Source organism: Macrobrachium nipponense, chromosome 18, assembly GCF_015104395.2.
Source record: "Macrobrachium nipponense isolate FS-2020 chromosome 18, ASM1510439v2, whole genome shotgun sequence".
Lineage (NCBI taxonomy): Eukaryota > Metazoa > Arthropoda > Malacostraca > Decapoda > Palaemonidae > Macrobrachium > Macrobrachium nipponense.
The window spans coordinates 37,133,046-37,139,689 of record NC_087211.1 but is presented as its reverse complement, the minus strand read 5'-3'; positions in this window follow the sequence as shown (position 1 = coordinate 37,139,689).

The following is a 6,644-nucleotide window of genomic DNA, read 5'->3' as shown; positions in this document are numbered from 1 at the left end:
CAGCCATTAAGGGACTAATACGCCGCTCACCTTCAGAGATCTTTAACGGACTCACACGGTGCCCTCAGTATAGATCTCTGAAAGCTCCTACCGTGAAAATAACCAACGCCTCTAACGGACTAAATACGGCATACCTGCCCAAGGTGTGTTCAGGCGTTTCCTCAAACGGTTTTGGCCCGCCTTTCATGACTCTGTCGACGTTTCTGTGAGAGAGGACAATGGGCGCAGACAGTACCATGCGGGAAACCCAGGCCTCCCCCGCCCCAGCGACAGCCTCGGACACAGTGGCCGCTCAAGCTGTCAAATTGCCCCCCTTCACAACAACGGCTGACCCGACCGCCTGGTTCTTCCGAGCTGAAGGGCAATTCCGGATCGCGGGGCTCACGAACAAAGTACTGCAGGCTGACCTCATCGCAGCGGCTCTCCCGACAGAGGTGTTCAACCGAATATCTAACTGGCTGACCGGTCGAGCACGAACCGACTTGTCACGCTCGACGAGATAAAAGAAAGGCTCGTGACAGCCTATTCCGCGCCCTCGACCTAGTCGCGAACCCCATGAGCGGCGCCGACTACGAAGACCTCACCCGGGAACAGGCCGCCGACCCGTAGACCGCCGCATACCACACAGCTATCACCGCCCTCAAGTGGGAAGACGTGCCCTTCAGACCTGCAGGCACGACGCTCCTCTGCGACATCAGCACGGGCCGCCCGCGCCCGCTGATCCCAGCCTCCCGAAGGAAAGCCGTGTTCGACGTCATACACGGACTCTCGCACCCCTCGGGCCGGACGACGATGCGCCTCCTGACGGACAAGTTCGTCTGGCAGTCGGCACACAGAATCAGGCGTGGGGGAATTTCCGCAGCCGAAACGAAGATTCGGCCACATCCACATAGACGTTGTTGGCCCCCTGCCCCCGTCGGAAGGCGCCAGATACCTCCTGATGGTAATCGATCGCTCCACCAGATGGCCCGAGGCAACGCCGATGTCGGAGGCAACCACGAAAGCATGTGCCGAAGCACTCCTCGCCAGCTAGGTTAGTTGATTCGGAGTGCCAGGCGAAATCACGACAGATCACGGACCAGTTTTCCTGTCGGAGTTGTGGACTGCCCTGGCCCGCCTAATGGGGACGTCGCTGCACGCCACCACCGCCTACAACCCAGCAGCTAACGGCATGGTGGAGAGAGTCCACCGTTCGATCAAGACTTCCCTGATGGCGCGCTGCACCGACGAAAATTGGAAGAGCCAACTACCGTGGGTCCTCCTTGGTCTCAGGACTGCCCTGTAGGCGAACGGTGAGGCATCACCCGCGGAGAAGGTATACGGGGAGCCATTAACAGTCCCTGGCGAGTTCTTCCCGACCAATGCCGACAACGCTGACGTCTCCATCGCCAGTCTTCGGGAATCCACCGGGAAGTTCACGCCCTGCGTCAAAACCATCTCCGACAGAACCAAACGTTTCCTCCCGAAGGCCCTATCATCGTGCAAGCACGTCTAACGAGACCCTACCGTGGTTCCTTCTGCGTCCTACGACGCACTGACAAGGCATATCTCTTATCCATCAACGGTCGCAAGGACTGGGTCACAATCGATCGTCTGAAACCAGCCTTCATCATGGACAAGGACCTCACAGACACGGATTCCACAGGGCGCCTCAATCTTCCTCGGAAAGAAGCGACTCCTTCGATCGCCAAACCTCCCGGCCGTAGCTGCAGCCGCCCTCGGAAGACGGTCGAACCACCCGAGGATCACCTCAAGGGAGGCATCCCGTCCCCAGAAACTCCCGAGGATCTACCACAGCAACTGATATCGCGCACCCGGGGGCGCCTCCACCGCCCAGCTCGCTTCCGCGAGTGACAACCCGAAGTACAAAGAAGTCGGCCAACAATTATGCCTAATTATTGTCTTAGGGGGGGAGTATTTGTAAGGACAACGCTTATCCATAATTTTCTCTGTATATAATTCATCATTCGTGTTGTTCTTACTTCCCTCCGAGAGAGCGTTCAGCGGGCTTTCCGCCATAGTATAAAGCTTGTATAACCATATTTTGTGTACTTTTATATTTTGTATTTTATGTCTCTCAAGAAACACAAATCGGGTCTCGCCGACCCACTTTTACTCTCTCGCGGGTCGGTAACCACATTTCCGTCCACATGCTGTATATTTATATTTCCCTTGACTGTAATAAAGATCAGTACACTTCTACCTTCCTCTTTGTCCACCTCTCACAACAGTTTAGTTAGCCTAACCGAACGCGGAACAAATGTAGGGTAGGGGGACAGTTTCATTACCTAGTCTACTCATCTCATGAACCAACCAACTAGTAGGCATTAAACGTGGCCAACTAAAATGAGTATGGGGAACAGGGGCCGCATACTCAAAACTTCCAAAGGCGCCTTTTGTGGCAAAGGCGCCGTTCCAGTCGGCCGTTACTCGAAAGGCTCATACTCAAAACACCGAGTGCGGCCCGCCATCTTGGAAATATGGTGCCGTGAGAGCCTTTGCGCTACGGCTGGTTAGAGCAGCCTTAGAGGTGGGAAAGGCAACTTTGGGATTGACAACAAGTAAGAAGAGGATGTCTCCTACCTCTTGTATACATCAATGAACGCCATTATACATAGTTTTATTTTGCAAATTACTCTAATTGCTTTGTAATAAGTGTGATATTCCTCTGCAGACGTTAGATTTAAAGTTATTGGATGTGTATTATTTAAAATGATTTCATATATACAATCTAAAATTCCTATATTATAATCTGATTGTTTTGACCTTTAGTTATCGTATATCTTATAAAATGTTCATGTATAATCAATGCTAGAAAAACAATATATTTTGTTGTCTTGTTAAATAAATTTCAATACAGAAAATATATCTTTATACTATGTACTATATGCAAATGAAAATGATGTATGCAATTTCCCTGCCTTATCACTTCTCATGGTACTCATAAGGCACATTAAACTTAGGTTAAAGTGGTCAGAGATAAGTACAGTACTACACACAGTGATTCACATTATGAAATAAATGCCACCTAGATACAAATAAGTTATGAAATAAATGAATTTGATGTTCATATTACCTAGATATAAATAGGTTACTGTATCACTGAATGACCCTTAATAATAGCAATATCAGTGTATCACATAGTACATTATCTCCAGGAAAGAAATAACATACTAAAGTAAATAAAAACTTACAATAAGGAGAGGTAACAGAGATCACAGAGGTATCATTTTATACTATTATAAATAAGGAAACATGCTTTATAGCCAAAATAGAGAAATAACATGAATAAGCATTCTAAATAAACAAATACTGTACTACTAAACTTATCACAATAACACGAGATCACAAGAAGCACGATATAATAAGAGTAAATGGAGGAAAAATAAAAAATAAACCTCATTAAATAATAGAGTGATTAGCATAAGACAATGAGGTAGTATATCACATTACTCTTAAACAAAAAAACTTACAGAAAACTAATCTCAATAATGAAGAGGTATATGACATTTATCACATTATGGGCACCCTTGGTATAGGAACATATAAGGCATGGTATGAAAAAAAAAGATTTTACTACTGTATAGACTATATTAAAAGTACTACCACTTAAAAAAAAAAAAAAATATGCATAATGTCTCTTAGGCATATCAAAGTCATGGTTATCATGCTGTCAGCTATTACCCTTACATTTCCATGTAATTCTTTACACTTTGCATTTAAGTTCTTTTGATTATGAGACAATATATCCTGAAAAATATCAGAAACATCTGCCAACACCTCAACTGCTTCTTGCTCCAGTAGGTCCAATCTTACCAAAACTTCCTCTGAGGTGGTTCTAAGCTAAACTTCATGAGGAACCCACCACCTCAAAAGATTATAATACAGAAATTAGCTACTGCAATAACTCTGGAAAAGAAACATCAATGTAATTGTGTAATTATTGACAGTAATTATGATCAACTGACTTTCCCACATCTCTACCTCATCAAAGAAAAAAAAGTGACAGATACCATAGATAGAGTACATAACAATTACTTGAGTCACAACTAGGCATGGTAGTTAGGTTTCAGGTTAGCCTAGGTTAAGAATTGGTCTTGTAGATAAGACCCTTTTAAAAATACGGACCCCAGTTTTATCCTTTTGAACAGGGTCGCATGGTTCGTGTGGACTACTATTCTTCAAAAGCTCCCTAACTTTATAACCTAACCTAACCTAAGATTAAATGGTTAACATTCATTTGGGGCAGAAATGCCATACATGAAAAATCTCTTAGAATTGTGTAAAATATATAAAAATAAAATGATCTGGTTAGGCAAGGCATAGGTATTGGCGACTTATGCAACAATACCCACAGGCCTAGGCATATCATCACAGCTTAGGCTAAAACATTCATTTCCAAGCAATATCATAGGATACTTTTGCATAGCCTAACATATAGCCTACTAGGAATATATCATAATTAGCATGACGTTAACAGTAGAACATAAGCCAAGGCCTAGCCAAAACTCGCTTCAATCTAGGTATGTATGCCAATTAGTTTATGCTAAATTAGGGATGTTGCTTCCTTTTCTTAGCCACAGGGTCCATCGTGCCGCTCTTTAATCGCTCTGCCATCAACAACCAGCTGATATGCTGTTGTATCGTGATTGGTTCTCATTCTCTAGCCACGCTATGATACGGGCGATGTGATTGGCTGGACTATCCAAAGGCGCCTTTGACAAAAAGGCAGCCTTTTCGTGCAAAGGCACGTCCAAGGCGCCTTTGAAAATCTTTGTGTATACGATTTCGCCTTCGTCGAAAGGCGCCTTGGGCGAGCCGTTGGGAAAGGCGCCTTTTGTCAAAAGGCACTTTTGCGTAAGGCTTGTTTTGAGTATCCGGCCCCAGTCTGGTTAGCCTAACACAATGGGGAACGAATGTAGAGGGAGCTCCAACAGTTTAGTTGGCCACGGGTTTCGTCTGCTAGGGTTTCGTGGTTTTCGTGTTCATTGTCGTCGTCTGTGTGTTCCCCCACCCAAAAAACCCCGGTTTCCCAATAGGTCCCCCATTACCGTTTTCTCTTTAACTTTTAACCAAAACTCGTGTGTTCTCCCCCCACCCAAAAACCCCGCTTTCCAAAAGGGTCCCCATACCGTTTTTTTTAGGTTTTTGGGTTTTCTAACAATACACATGTTTTCAAAACTTGCGCCATAACAAACCACCGCCATCTTGTTTGTATTACTCCGCCGATTCCCTAGCAGACGAAACCCGTGGGCAACTGAATGGTAGCCGCTCCAAAATTCCTTTCACCTAAGAGTTAATGTGAACCAATTTACAGGCAGAGTACAGATTAAGGGATTATATGAGTTCCTGGGTTATGAGAGTTCCTGGGGCGGGTTAGGGTAGGTTATTCCCTCCACTGTAGTAGAAATGCTACCTAGTAATATGACTGCAGATGCCCTGACCTCTCATTCTGCATACTCTCGCTAACATCATGAGAGCCTGAGAAAATAAAATGGAGACCTAAAAAATCATGATTGCCGGGAAACTCTTTAGGCCTGAACATACAAACCTAGTCCAAACCATAACAGCCGAAGATAGATCAACTGCAGCACAATTTCAGCAAACACAACATCCTAAGTTAAGATTCTATGCTTAAACTGACACGGAAACAAAATTAATGACACAACTGAAGGAAAAAATCCATCCTCTGCAGTGGAGGGGCGGGGGTTGTTCGCCCCCCCCCCACCCCCACATTTTATTTTGGGGGAGATAACATAGGCTAGCCTATCAATTATCTCCCCAAACTTTTTCTCCAAGTTTTATAGGAAGCGATATCACAGATGCTGGAAATGTTAAGTCCCATTTTAGAGACTAGGTGATGTCCCTGAGCCGACATACTATTTATAGTTATTTTTATAGACCTACCTACTTAGCACTTGCCTGCTTTTAGGCTCAAACGGCCTACTTGCTGAAGAGACTAGAATATGTTTACTTGTGAACGAACTGCAACCAAAAATTTAAAAAAATAAAGCTGTGGACATGGAACCGACTTAAGTGTTAGGTCTAAGTAATAGGAATGTTTACTGGTTATAATTTTGGTGTACAAGGTACTGCTTGCTATGGAGGTTGTGGGGGAAGGTTATTATTATTATTATAAAGGATTAGAGCATCCAGACCTTTGAGGAGCCTAAAGGAGCTTTTCGGACTGGTTTGCGATGGCAGAGAGGAGGATGGGGGCGTTATTATTACCTTATGGGTCGTAATCTGATTAAATTTTCTGTTATCGGATCCGACAAAATACATAAAAAAATACATTAAAAAAAACTGTCGGAGCAACAACAAGAAGTTCACTTTAGAAAGTTGGAAACCGGCTGTCGGTTACACAGCCACACCAAACACTTTATGGAAGAGTTCTTAAAAGATATAAAGTGTGGTGCCTTTCAAGTTTCTTAATTTAGTTTTTATTTTTTAATACAAAATAACTTTTTACTATAGTTTACCATAAAATAAAAACATTCACTTTCTTTGAGAAATCCATAAAAACGAATCAAAGAAAATACTATGTTTTATGATAAACCATTTTATGCATTCTGCTCGTTGTTATATTTGTGTTATTCACAATGCTTCAAAGGCAAAAGTTATTCGATTCACATATGCATAGT